The 14813-nt window shown below is 44.5% G+C and overlaps 5 non-coding genes across 5 annotated transcripts; all 5 read left to right on the top strand.

Annotated features, from left to right (window-relative positions):
* Positions 1-432: 432 nt before the first annotated feature.
* Positions 433-506, top strand: trnan-guu (transfer RNA asparagine (anticodon GUU)). The gene has a single exon. It is a non-coding gene; the product is annotated as a tRNA-Asn (tRNA).
* Positions 507-2422: 1916 nt separating this feature from the next.
* trnan-guu (transfer RNA asparagine (anticodon GUU)) lies at positions 2423-2496 on the top strand. Its single transcript has one exon. It is a non-coding gene; the product is annotated as a tRNA-Asn (tRNA).
* A 3672-nt stretch (positions 2497-6168) lies between these two features.
* On the top strand, positions 6169-6242 carry trnan-guu (transfer RNA asparagine (anticodon GUU)). The gene has a single exon. It is a non-coding gene; the product is annotated as a tRNA-Asn (tRNA).
* Positions 6243-8493: 2251 nt separating this feature from the next.
* On the top strand, positions 8494-8567 carry trnan-guu (transfer RNA asparagine (anticodon GUU)). The gene has a single exon. It is a non-coding gene; the product is annotated as a tRNA-Asn (tRNA).
* A 1909-nt stretch (positions 8568-10476) lies between these two features.
* On the top strand, positions 10477-10550 carry trnan-guu (transfer RNA asparagine (anticodon GUU)). Its single transcript has one exon. It is a non-coding gene; the product is annotated as a tRNA-Asn (tRNA).
* Positions 10551-14813: the final 4263 nt, after the last annotated feature.

Here is a 14813-nt window from a genome sequence, read left to right as displayed (position 1 = left end):
GCGCTTCCCGACTGATCGTCGACAGTCAAGACACATTTCCTTTGGTTACAATGAGAAATCAACTGATATTTAGAAACTAAGAAAACTGTCCTAACTGCACATCAGAAAATACAGTTTTATTGTAGTTTCACTGCGAATATCTGGCAGCAGAAAATACAAAAATGGCTCGAATGCAAAAGGCTGGAGGCGCGTTATTGACAGGGCTACGGATAATGGTGTAGTCTTTGTTGTGTAACACAAAGTCACCCTGTCTTGAACCACAGACTCCGTTCTGACTTCTCAGATGCTGTAAGACCTGCCGAGATTGCCCAACCTTTTGTGTTTTTGTTCCAGATTTGTGCATGGACAATAATTTGCTCTTGTGTCGTGGCCAGGATGAGATTGCTTCCATCATAATTTGGCATGTTTATTCGAGTGACGAGAGCAGTTGTCGTCTCTGTGGCGCAATCGGTTAGCGCGTTTGGCTGTTAGCCGTAAGGTTGGTGGTTCAATCCCACCCAGAGACGAAATGATATCCATACCGAGAATGAAATGTTTTGTATACTTCGTCCCTCTGTGGGATCGAATCACCGCCTTGGTGCTTTTTATATTTCATGCCAAGTTGATTTGATTTATTTTCTCCGGTTCCAATATTAAACACGCCAAATGCTGTCTTTATGATTTCAAACAGTCAGTTCGCATCCAAAGGTTTAATCAATATGAATTTGAACCACCATGGAGAGACATTCGCCTAACAGCAACAGTGGAACGAAAGGGGCCTAGATTTTTCTCTTTAGATCAAAGAGTGTGAGACGGCGAATGAGAGGCACTCCAACGCGCAACTGGTATTTGGGCGAAGAAAGTCAATCGTGGAAATAGAGAGAGAGTTTGTTTGCACTTGCAATATTCAAGAATGAGAGGAAAGGAATGCTGGGAGAAATCGTTTCAAAAAATCAGCAAGAGACAAAGAGACCAAGTTCCTCCGTAGAATACCCGTAATCCCGCAAATTGATCACGGCCAATCCAGCGAAACTGTTAATCCATGGACAATCTGGCTCATTTTAGCATGGCCAATACACCGAACGTTCACATCTTTGCACTGCGGGTGGGACCCCGAGCAGGTAGAGAAAACCGATGCAGACACCGGGAGAACGACCAAATACCATAAGTTTGGGATGAATATCGGAATTGTTATGTATTATATATTACAGCCATTGCATTGTTATTTTTATGAGCCCGGTTAATTATCCTTGTTGCAGGAACATTATTATGGAAACAAAGTTAAGGCATCCAAACTTGTGTATCTACTAAAGTTGTTTTTAGGGAGTCATAAACTGTGCGTCATGATAGATTCCAAACAGTTGATGACCAAGTACATCGACAGTTACAGACATGCTTCGCCGGTGACGTGTGGCGCCGTGATCGTCTCGTGGTTAGTGCTCTGCGTTGTGGCCGCAGCAATTTCGATTCAGAGTCACGGCAGCGATAATTTGATGAGTTTTTCGCAAATGAACTGATGAGGAATTCTCTGAGGAAAGGACTCTTTAAAACGGGCTCACATCTGAGTGCATGCTTCTTCTCCTGTTTGATGCTCCAGAATTCAAACGCTTGTGAATACGAGAATCACTTCAGCTCCCAGTTTTTTATTTTATCTATTATCAGCAAGCATACTCCTCAGGTTCTTGTCTGGTTGGAAGTGAAAACAGTCTCTCTCAATGTGCTGCATTAGCTTCTTTGGCCATTCACCCAAAATGTTCAAGTCTCTCAAGTAAAGACCCACGGAACCTTCTGTATACGCGGAGAATATTCTTGGTCTGGATGGTTCCTCCATCTCCATGAATTTCCTGACATCTGACATGACGCAATTTAGAGGAGCGGGCAGGATTTTGGGAGATATTGCCAGTTGGCAATGGAGAAAATGGAAAAGAAGCGACACACGGAAATCAAGCACTAGTTTTGTGAATGTTGGGAAACACTTCGAGAAAGAGACACCGGGGAGAACGAAGGGCGCTGCCCGACTGCTCATCGACAGTGACGTCACATTTACATTGGTTAGAATTATTCGAGAAATCAACTGATATTTAGAATCTAAGAAAACTGTCCTTACCGCACATCAGAATATACAGTTTAATTATAGTTTCATTGCGAATATCTGGAAGCAGAAAATACAACAATGGCTCGAATGTAGAAGGCTGGAAGGCGTTATTGACAGGGCTACGGATAATGGCGTAGTCTTTGTTCTGTGACACATAATCAACGTGGCTTGAAACACAGACTCCGTTCTCTCTCCACAGATGCTGTCAGACCTGCTGAGATTGCCCAGCATTTTGAGTTTTTGTTCCAGATTGGTGCATCAACAAGAAGGAATTGTTCCGATGTGGACATGATGAGACTGTGTCCATCTTAAATTGGCCTTTTTATTGGAGCTAAAGTAGCATTTGTCGTCTCTGTGGCGCAATCGGTCAGCGCGTTCGGCTGTTAACTGAAAGGTTGGTGGTTCGATCCCACCCAGAGACGGAATGTTATCCCACCCCGCGTGAACCGCATTTTACTTTGTCCCTCTGTGCGATCGAAACACCGCCTTGGTGCTTTTAATATTTCATGCCACGTTGATTTGATTTCTTTTCTCCGGTTCCAATATTAAACACGCCAAATTCTGTCTTTCTGATTTTAAACATTCAGTTCGCATCCAAAGGGTTAATGAATATGAATTTGAATTACCATAGAGAGACATTGATCCAATAGCAACAGTGGGATGAAAGGATCTTAGATTTTTCTCTTTGCATCAAAGAGGGCGAGACGGCGAATGAGAGACGCTCCAAAGTTCAACTGGTATGCGGGCGGAGATGTTGAGTCGTAGAAATAGAGACAAAGTTGCTTTGCACTGACAATATTCAGGAATGAGAGGAATGGGATACAGAATGAAATGGTTTTTAAAAAATCAGCAGGGGTCTTCGTGATCAAGCTCCTCCGTAGAATGCCAGTCACCTGGCACGATGGTCTTGGCCAATCCAGCGAAACTGCTAGTCTATGGACAATCTGGCACACTTTAGCATGGCCAATCCACCGAACCTTCACATCTTTGGACTATGGGAGGGACCTCGAGCAGGCGGAGAAAATCGATGCAGAGACGGGAGAAAGTCCAAATGCCATATATTTGGGCTGAATGTCGAAATAGTTATGTGTTATCTATTATAGCGGTTCTTTTTATCAGCGTGGGTTAAAATGTATATACCCTTGTTGCAGGAACATTACTCTGGAACCAATGTTGAGGTATCCAAACTGTGTATCTACGAAACTTGTAATGAGAGAGTCATAAATGTTCGCCATGATCGATTCCAAACAGTTGATGATCAAGTACATCGGCAGTCACTGTGCATCTCGGCGGGAACGTGTGGCGTCGTGATCGTATAGTGGTTAGTACTTTGCGCTGTGGCTGCATCAATCTCGCTTCGACTCCGAGTCACGACAGCGGTAAGTTAATGTGTATCTCGAAAATCAAAGGGTGCGGAATTCTCTGTGTAAGGCCTCTTTAAAGCGGGTCACAACTGAGTGCATGTTTCTGCTCCTGTGAGAGGCACCTGAATTCAAACTGTTGTGAATACGAGAATCTCCTCAGATCACTGTTTTATATTTTAACTATTTTCATCCATCATACTCCTCCGGGTCTTTTATTTTTGCAAGTGAAAACAGTCTCTATCAATTTGTTACATCAGCTTCTTCGGCTATTCACCCAAAACTTTCAAGTGTCTCAACCAAATACCCACTGAACCTTCTTTATACGCGGAGAATAATCTTGGTCTCGATAGTCCCTCCATGGAAATGAACTTCCTGACATCTGGTCATGAAGCAGTGAGGAGTGGGCAGAATTTTGAGAAATAGAGCCACTTGGCAGTGGAGAAAAGGATACGAAGCAACACACGGAAATCAAGCACTAGTTTTGTGAATGTTGGGAAACACTTCGAGAAAGAGACACCGGGGAGAACGAAGGGCGCTGCCCGACTGCTCATCGACAGTGACGTCACATTTCCTTTGGTTAGAATGATTCGAGAAATCAACTGATATTTAGAATCTAAGAAAACTGTCCTTACTGCACATCAGAATATACAGTTTAATTATAGTTTCATTGCGAATATCTGGAAGCAGAAAATACAACAATGGCTCGAATGTAGAAGGCTGGAGGGCGTTATTGACAGGGCTATGGATAATGGCGTAGTCTTTGTTCTGTGACACATAATCAACCTGGCTTGAAACACAGACTCCGTTCTCTCTCCACAGTTGATGTCAGACCTGCTGAGATTGCCCAGCATCTTGTGTTTTTGTTCCAGATTGGTTAGGGTTGGGGTTAGGGTTAGGGTTAGGGTTCTTTTCTCCGGTTTTAGATTTCTTTTCTCCGGTTCCAATATTACACACGCCAAGTTCTGTCTTTCTGATTTTAAACATTCAGTTCGCATCCAAAGGGTTAATGAATATGAATTTGAATTACCATAGAGAGACATTCACCCAATAGCAACAGTGAGATGAAAGGAACTTAGATTATTCTCTTTGGATCAAAGAGGGCGAGACGGCGAATGAGAGTCGCTCCAAAGTTCAACTGGTATGCGGGAGGAGATGTTGAGTCGTAGAAATAGAGAGAAAGTTGGTTTGCACTGACAATATTCAGGAATGAGAGGAAAGGGATACAGAATGAAATGGTTTTTAAAAAATCAGCAGGGGTCTTCGTGATCAAGCTCCTCCGTAGAATGCCAGTCACCTGGCACGTTGATCTTGGCCAATCCAGCGAAACTGCTAGTCTATGGACAATCTGGCACACTTTAGCATGGCCAACCCACCGAACCTTCACATCTTTGGACTATGGGAGGGACCTCGAGCAGGCGGAGAAAGTCGATGCAGAGACGGGAGAAAGTCCAAATGCCATATATTTGGGCTGAATGTCGAAATTGCTATGTGTTATCTATTATAGCGGTTCTTTTTATCAGCGTGGGTTAAAATGTATATACCCTTGTTGCAGGAACATTACTCTGGAACCAATGTTGAGGTATCCAAACTGTGTATCTACGAAACTTGTAATGAGAGAGTCATAAAGTGTTGGCCATGATAGATTCCAAACAGTTGATGATCAAGTACATCGGCAGTCACTGTGCATCTCGGCGGGAACGTGTGGCGTCGTGATCGTCTGGTTGTTAGTACTTTGCGCTGTGGCTGCATCAACCTCGCTTCGACTCCGAGTCACAACAGCGGTAAGTTAATGTGTATCTCGAAAATTAACGGGTGCGGAATTCTCTGTGTAAGGCCTCTTTAAAGCGGGTCACAACTGAGTGCATGTTTCTGCTCCTGTGAGAGGCACCTGAATTCAAACTGTTGTGAATACGAGAATCTCCTCAGATCACTGTTTTATATTTTAACTATTTTCATCCATCATACTCCTCCGGGTCTTTTATTTTTGCAAGTGAAAACAGTCTCTCTCAATTTGTTACATCAGCTTCTTCGGCTATTCACCCAAAACTTTCAAGTGTCTCAACAAAATACCCTCTGAACCTACTTTATAAGCGGAGAATAATATTGGTCTCGATAGTCCCTCCATGGAAATGAATTTCCTGACATCTGGTCATGAAGCAGTGAGGAGTGGGCAGAATTTTGAGAAATAGAGCCACTTGGCAGTGGAGAAAAGGATACGAAGCAACACACGAAAATCAAGCACTAGGTTTGTGAATGTTGGGAAACACTTCGAGAAAGAGACACCGGGGAGAACGAAGGGCGCTTCCCGACTGATCGTCGACAGTCAAGACACATTTCCTTTGGTTACAATGAGAAATCAACTGATATTTAGAAACTAAGAAAACTGTCCTAACTGCACATCAGAAAATACAGTTTTATTGTAGTTTCACTGCGAATACCTGGCAGCAGAAAATACAAAAATGGCTCGAATGTAAAAGGCTGGAGGCGCGTTATTGACAGGGCTACGGATAATGGTGTAGTCTTTGTTGTGTAACACAAAGTCAACCTGTCTTGAACCACAGACTCCGTTCTGACTTCTCAGATGCTGTAAGACCTGCCGAGATTGCCCTACCTTTTGTGTTTTTGTTCCAGATTTGTGCATGGACAATAATTTGCTCTTGTGTCGTGGCCAGGATGAGATTGTTTCCATCATAATTTGGCATGTTTATTCGAGTGACGAGAGAAGTTGTCGTCTCTGTGGCGCAATCGGTTAGCGCGTTCGGCTGTTAACCGTAAGGTTGGTGGTTCAATCCCACCCAGAGACGAAATGATATCCCTACTGAGGATGAAATGTTTTGTATACTTCGTCCCTCTGTGGGATCGAATCACCGCCTTGGTGCTTTTTATATTTCATGCCACGTTGATTTGATTTATTTTCTCCGGTTCCAATATTAAACACGCCAAATGCTGTCTTTATGATTTCAAACAGTGGGCAGCACGGTAGCACAAGTGATTAGCACTGTGGCTTCACAGCGCCAGGGTCCCAGGTTCGATTCCCCGCTGGGTCACTGTCTGTGCGGAGTTTGCACGTTCTCCCCGTGTCCGCGTGGGTTTCCTCCGGGTGCTCCGGTTTCCTCCCACAGTCCAAAGACGTGCAGGTTAGGTGGATTGGCCATGATAAATTGCCCTTAGTGTCCATAAGGGTTGGGATGGGTTATTGGGTTGCGGGGATAAGGTGGAAGTGAGGGATTAATGTGGGTCGGTGCAGACTCGATGGGCCGAATGGCCTCCTTCTGCACTGTATGTTCTGTGTAATCTATGTAATCAGTTCGCATCCAAAGGTTTAATCAATATGAATTTGAACCACCATAGAGAGACATTCACCGAACAGCAACAGTGGAACGAAAGGGGCCTAGATTTTTCTCTTTAGATCAAAGAGTGTGAGACGGCGAATGAGAGGCACTCCAACGCGCAACTGGTATTTGGGCGAAGAAAGTCAATCCTGGAAATAGAGAGAGAGTTTGTTTGCACTTGCAATATTCAAGAATGAGAGGAAAGGAATGCTGGGAGAAATCGTTTCAAAAAATCAGCAAGAGACAAAGAGACCAAGTTCCTCCGTAGAATACTCGTAATCCCGCAAATTGATCACGGCCAATCCAGCGAAACTGTTAATCCATGGACAATCTGGCTCATTTTAGCATGGCCAATACACCGAACGTTCACATCTTTGCACTGCGGGTGGGACCCCGAGCAGGTAGAGAAAACCGATGCAGACACCGGGAGAACGTCCAAATACCATAAGTTTGGGATGAATATCGGAATTGTTATGTATTATATATTACAGCCATTGCATTGTTATTTTTATGAGCCCGGTTAATTATCCTTGTTGCAGGAACATTATTATGGAACCAAAGTTAAGGTATCCAAACTTGTGTATCTACGAAAGTTGTTTTTAGGGAGTCATCAACTGTGCGTCATGATAGATTCCAAACAGTTGATGACCAAGTACATCGACAGTTACAGACATGCTTCGCCGGTGACGTGTGGCGCCGTGATCGTCTCGTGGTTAGTGCTCTGCGTTGTGGCCGCAGCAATTTCGATTCAGAGTCACGGCAGCGATAATTTGATGAGTTTTTCGCAAATGAACTGATGCGGAATTCTCTGAGGAAAGGACTCTTTAAAACGGGCTCACATCTGAGTGCATGCTTCTGCTCCTGTTTGATACTCCAGAATTCAAACGCTTGTGAATACGAGAATCTCTTCAGCTCCCAGTTTTTTATTTTATCTATTATCAGCAAGCATACTCCTCAGGTTCTTGTCTGGTTGGAAGTGAAAACAGTCTCTCTCAATTTGCTGCATTAGCTTCTTTGGCCATTCACCCAAAATGTTCAAGTGTCTCAAGTAAAGACCCACGGAACCTTCTGTGTACGCGGAGAATATTCTTGGTCTGGATGGTCCCTTCATCTCCATGAATTTCCTGACATCTGACATGATTCAATTTAGAGGAGCGGGCAGGATTTTGGGAGAAAATGCCAGTTGGCAATGGAGAAAATGGAAAAGAAGCGACACACGGAAATCAAGCACTAGTTTTGTGAATGTTGGGAAACACTTCGAGAAAGAGACACCGGGGAGAACGAAGGGCGCTGCCCGACTGCTCATCGACAGTGACGTCACATTTCCATTGGTTAGAATGATTCGAGAAATCAACTGATATTTTGAATCTAAGAAAACTGTCCTTACTGCACATCAGAATATACAATTTAATTATAGTTTCATTGCGAATATCTGGAAGCAGAAAATACAACAATGGCTCGAATGTAGAAGGCTGGAAGGCGTTATTGACAGGGCGACGGATAATGGCGTAGTCTTTGTTCTGTGACACATAATCAACCTGGCTTGAAACACAGACTCCGTTCTCTCTCCACAGATGCTGTCAGACCTGCTGAGATTGCCCAGCATTTTGAGTTTTTGTTCCAGATTGGTGCATCAACAAGAAGGAACTGTTACGATGTGGACAAGATGAGACTGTGTCCATCTTAAATTGGCCTGTTTATTGGAGCTAAAGGAGCATTTGTCGTCTCTGTGGCGCAATCGGTCAGCGCGTTCGGCTGTTAACTGAAAGGTTGGTGGTTCGATCCCACCCAGAGACGAAGTGTTATCCCACCCCGCGTGAACCGCATTTTACTTTGTCCCTCTGTGCGATCGAAACACCGCCTTGGTGCTTTTAATATTTCATGCCACGTTGATTTGGTTTCTTTTATCCGGTTCCAATATTAAACACGCCAAATTCTGTCTTTCTGATTTTAAACATTCAGTTCGCATCCAAAGGGTTAATGAATATGAATTTGAATTACCATAGAGAGACATTCATCCAATAGCAACGGTGGAATGAAAGGATCTTAGATTTTTCTCTTTGGATCAAAGAGGGCGAGACGGCGAATGAGAGACGCTCCAAAGTTCAACTGGTATGCGGGCGGAGATGTTGAGTCGTAGAAATAGAGAGAAAGTTGGTTTGCACTGACAATATTCAGGAATGAGAGGAAAGGGATACAGAATGAAATGGTTTTTAAAAAATCAGCAGGGGTCTTCGTGATCAAGCTCCTCCGGAGAATGCCAGTCACCTGGCACGTTGATCTTGGCCAATCCAGCGAAACTGCTAGTCTATGGACAATCTGGCACACTTTAGCATGGCCAATCCACCGAACCTTCACATCTTTGGACTATGGGAGGGACCTCGAGCAGGCGGAGAAAATCGATGCAGAGACGGGAGAAAGTCCAAATGCCATATATTTGGGCTGAATGTCGAAATTGTTATGTGTTATCTATTATAGCGGTTCTTTTTATCAGCGTGGGTTAAAATGTATATACCCTTGTTGCAGGAACATTACTCTGGAACCAATGTTGAGGTATCCAAACTGTGTATCTACGAAACTTGTAATGAGAGAGTCATCAAGTGTTGGCCATGATAGATTCCAAACAGTTGATGATCAAGTACATCAGCAGTCACTGTGCACCTGGGCGGGAACGTGTGGCGTCGTGATCGTATAGTGGTTAGTACTTTGCGCTGTGGCTGCATCAACCTCGCTTCGACTCCGAGTCACGACAGCGGTAAGTTAATGTGTATCTCGAAAATTAACGGGTGCGGAATTCTCTGTGTAAGGCCTCTTTAAAGCGGGTCACAACTGAGTGCATGTTTCTGCTCCTGTGAGAGGCACCTGAATTCAAACTGTTGGCAATACGAGAATCTCCTCAGATCACTGTTTTATATTTTAACTATTTTCATCCATCATACTCCTCCGGGTCTTTTATTTTTGCAAGTGAAAACAGTCTCTCTCAATTTGTTACATCAGCTTCTTCGGCTATTCACCCAAAACTTTCAAGTGTCTCAACCAAATACCCACTGAACCTTCTATATACGCGGAGAATGATCTTGGTCTCGATAGTCCCTCCATGGAAATGAATTTCCTGACATCTGGTCATGAAGCAGTGAGGAGGAGAGGGCAGAATTTTGAGAAATAGAGCCACTTGGCAGTGGAGAAAATGAAACGAAGCAACACACGAAAATCAAGCACTAGTTTTGTGAATATTGGGAAACACTTCGAGAAAGAGACTTCGAGGAGAACGAAGTGCGCTGCCCGACTGATCGTCGACAGTCAAGACACATTTCCTTTGGTTAGAATGAGAAATCAACTGATATTTAGAAACTAAGAAAACTGTCCTAACTGCACATCAGAAAATACAGTTTTATTATAGTTTCACTGCGAATATCTGGAAGCAGAAATACAAAAATGGCTCGAATGTAAAAGTTTGGAGGCGCGTTATTGGCAGGGCTACGGATAATGGTGTAGTCTTTGTTCTGTAACAAAAGGTCACCCTGTCTTGAACCACAGACTCCGTTCTGACTTCTCAGATGCTGTAAGACGTGCCGAGATTGCCCAACCTTTTGTGTTTTTGTTCCAGATTTGTGCATGGACAATAATTTGCTCTTATGACGTGGCCAGGATGAGATTGTTTCCATCATAATTTGGCATGTTTATTCTAGCGATGTGAGCTATTGTCGTCTCTGTGGCGCAATCGGTTATCGCGTTCGGCTGTTAACCGAAAGGTTGGTGGTTCAATCCCACCCGGAGATGAAATGATATTCCTCCCGAGGATGAAATTTTTTGTATACTTCGTCCCTCTGTGGGATCGAATCACCGCCTTGGTGCTATTTATATTTCATGCCACATTGATTTGATTTCTTTCCTCCGGTTCCAATATTAAACAGGCCAAATGCTGACATTATGATTTTAAACAGTCATTTCACATCCAAAGAGCTAATCAATATTACTTTGAACTACCAGAGGGAGACATTTATCCCAATAGCAACAGTGAAACGATAGGGGCCTCGATTTTTCTCTTTGGTTCAAAGAGGGTGAGACGGCGATTGTGAGGCGTTCCATAGTGTAACTGGTATCTAGGCGAAATAGTTCAATCGTCGAAATAGAGAGAGAGTTTATTCGCACTGGCAATATTCAGGAATGAAAGGAAAAGGACAGAGGGTGAAACGGTTTCAAAAAAATCAGCAGGGAACGACGTGACGAAGTTCCTCCGTAGAATGCCGTAACCCGGCATGTTGATCTGGACCAATCCAGCGAAACTGCTGATGTATGGACAATCTGGCACACTTTAGCATGGCTAATCACCGAACCTTCACATCTTTGGATGTGGTAGGGACCAGGAACAGGCGGAGAAACTCGATACAGACACCGGGAGAACGTCCAGATACCATATGTTTGGGATAAATATCGAAATTGTTATGTAATGTGTATTACCAGAATGTTGCCTGGTATGGAGGGCATTAGCTATGAGGAGCGGTTGAATAAACTCGGTTTGTTCTCACTGGAACAAAGGAGGTTGAGGGGAGACCTGATAGAGGTATACAAAAGTATGAGGGGCATAGACAGAGTGGATAGTCAGAGGCTTTTCCCCAGGGTAGAGTGGTCAATTACTAGGGGGCACAGGGTTAAGGTGAGAGGGGCAAGGTTTAGAGTAGATGTACGATGCAAGTTTTTTACGCAGAGGGTAGAGGGTGCCTGGAACTCGCTACCGGAGGAGGTAGTGGAAGCAGGGACGATAGGGACATTTAAGGGGCATCTTGACAAATATATGAATAGGATGGGAATAGAAGGATACGGACCCAGGAAGTGTAGAAGATTGTAGTTTAGTCGGGCAGCATGGTCGGCACGGGCTTGGAGGGCCGAAGGGCCTGTTCCTGTGCTGTACATTTCTTTGTTCTTTGTTCTTTGTTATCTGCTACTCTGCACCTTTTTAGCCCATCTCAGGACCTCTTCTCTATCCTTAAGGCAGTAAAATCGCACGATTACCGCCCTGGGTGGTTCTCCCGCTTTTGGTCTTCTCGCCGGAATCCGATTTGCCCACTCCACCTCCAAGGGGCCCGTAGGGGCCTCAGCACCCATCAGTGAGCTCAGCATCGTACTTGCGTACGCTCCACAGTCCACTCCTTCCACACCCTCAGGGAGACCCTGTATCCGAAGGTTCTTCCTTCGCGCTCCATTTTCTAGGGCCTCGATCCTTTCAGTACAATTTTTATGAAGTGCCTCGTGCGTCTGTGTCTTAACCGCCAGGCCCAGGATCTCGTCCTCAATATCTGTCACCTTCTGCTCCACCACGCGGAACTCTGTCTCCTGGGTCTTTAGTGTCTCCTTGAGCCCCTCAATTGCCTGTAGCAACGGGGTCAGCACCTCCCTCTTCAGCAGCTCCGCGCACCGTCTCACAATTTCATCCTGCTCAGGCCCCCATGTCGCCTGCGCTTTCTCCCCCGCCATCTTGTACTTCTCTCTTTCTGACCCTTTGGTCGACGATTCCTCGCGCTGCAGCCGCCGCCGCCGGTTTTTTCTTCCTTCGTTTGGGGGTGGGGGGGTGGGGGGTGGAGACTCTCTTCCCACACACCCTACACCGGGTTGCGTCGTCAAAAAATTCCCCGTTGGGGCTCTTAAAAGAGCCAGAAGGTCCGTCGGAGCTGGAGCCGCCGAAACGTGCGGCTAGCTAGGCATCACCGCAACCGGAAGTCCCTTCAGTGGCCTTGATGAGATCTTTTCACAGTTGTTCCCTCTGCTGCTAGAATTCACCTTTGATACAGGCCCTCAGGTCAGCTTGCAGCTTTAAGCTTGCCCTTCCCCCGCCTGGATGCTGGAAGAGGCCCTGTTTATCCTGCAGTTGCAGCCAAATCCTTTACTGTTTCTGCTGTGTCTGGCACCCAAGAGACATACCGTTCCTGGGGGACACTGTCGGGGGAATATTGCAGCCTTCTTCCCACACCGGGAAATGTCAAACAAATGCCGTGGGGGCCCTGCAAAAGAGCCCAAAAGTCCGTTCCAAGCAGGAGCTACCGAATATGCGACCTAGCTCTGCATAGCCGCACCCGGAAGTCTCAATGGCCACTAAACATGAGAGTCAGTTAAAATTTGCAGATGGAAAGGGAAACGTACAGTTGGATCATATTGATGAGGATATTGAGAAAAACCGTCAAAGTCGAAGGCTTGGCGTGGATCGATTAAATATGTCCAAGCTTTTCCAAGGTTTGACGAGAAGGAAGTGCAAGCTTTTTTCATTTCATTTGACAAGGTAGCTAAACAAATGAAATGGCCACAGGACATGTGGGTATTGCTGATTCAAACAAAGCTGGGAGGTAGAGTTAGTGAAGTCTTCGCATCATTACCGGTGGAGTTATCTGGGACGTATGAGGAGGTGAAAACATCTATCTTGGGTGCATCTGAACTAATGCCAGAAGTCTACAGACAAAGGTTTAGAAATTTAAGGAAAGCATTTGGGCAAACATACATGGAGTTTGAAAGGCTCAAACAGAGTAATTTTGGTAGGTGGATGAGGGGTTTGAAAATAGACCAAACGTATGAAGCTCTCAGAGAAATTATAATTTTAGAGGAGTTTAAAAATTCAATTCCTGATGTTATGAGAACTCATAAGAACATAAGAACTAGGAGCAGGAGTAGGCCATCTGGCACCTCGAGCCTGCTCCACCATTCAATGAGATCATGGCTGATCTTTTGTGGACTGAGCTCCACTTTCCTGCCCGAACACCATAACCCTTAATCCCTTTATTCATCAAAAAACTATCTATCTTTATCTTAAAAACATTTAATGAAGGAGCCTCTACTGCTTCACTGGGCAAGGGATTCCATAGATTCACAACCCTTTGGGTGACGACGTTCCTCTGAAACTCAGTCCTAAATCTACTTCCCCTTATTTTGAGGCTATGCCCCCTAGTTCTGCTTTCACCCGCCAGTGGAAACAACCTGCCCGCATCTATCCTATCTATTCCCTTCATAATCTTATATGTTTCTATAAGATCCCCCCCTCATCCTTCTAAATTCCAACGAGTACAGTCCCAGTCTACTCAACCTCGCCTCGTAATCCAACCCCTTCAGGTCTGGGATTAACCTAGTGAATCTCCTCTGCACACCCTCCAGTGCCAGTACGTCCTTTCTCAAGTAAGGAGGCCAAAACTGAACACAGTACTCCAGGTGTGGCCTCACTAACACCTTATACAATTGCAGCAGAGCCTCCCTATTCTTAAACTCCATCCCTCTAGCAATGAAGGACAAAATTCCATTTGCCTTCTTAATCACCTGTTGCACCTGAAAACCAACATTTTGCGACTCATGCACTAGCACACCCAGGTCACTCTGCACAGCAGCATGTTTTAATATTTTATCATTTAAATAATAATCCCTTTTGCTGTTATTCCTACCAAAATGGATAACCTCACATTTGTCAACATTGTATTCCATCTGCCAGACCCTACCTCATTCACTTAGCCTCATGTTGGAGAGCAGAGGGTTAAAACTGCGAGATTAGCAGCAGAAATGGCAGGTGATTATGAATTAGGTCATAAATCAAAGCTTGGTTTCCGACATCAGTTTCAGCCTGTGAGGGATAGAAATTGGGACATGAGAAATGCTCAAGTGGTAAAGGTAAAGGTGATCTGATGGGAGGTAATAAGGAGAGTTAAAATTAAAAAGATTTTAAAAGATTAACAAGGAAATCCAGGAGGATGGAAAAGAAATGAAAAGTTTAAATGTTTTCACTGTAATAAACTAGGCCATGTAAAGTCACAGTGTTGGTGATTGAACTTGGAAGGCTGATGTGGTAAAACAGAAGAGGACCAGGTGGAGGATGAGGCGCATATTTTTAGTTCAGGAATATTGGCGGAGATACAACAGAAAGATATGGAAATAAAACGGATGTATCAGAAAGCATACACGGAAGAGGATTCTGAATGTATACCAGAGCGTTATTACCGCAAAAGTAATGTCTTGATGTGAAAATGGAGACCTTTACATATGCAGGCGGATGAAAAGTGTGCAGAAGTTCAT

This window comes from Scyliorhinus torazame, chromosome 14 (assembly GCF_047496885.1).
Source record: "Scyliorhinus torazame isolate Kashiwa2021f chromosome 14, sScyTor2.1, whole genome shotgun sequence".
NCBI lineage: Eukaryota > Metazoa > Chordata > Chondrichthyes > Carcharhiniformes > Scyliorhinidae > Scyliorhinus > Scyliorhinus torazame.
The sequence above is the reverse complement of the archived record's forward strand: the minus strand, read 5'-3'. Positions and strand labels throughout refer to the sequence as shown.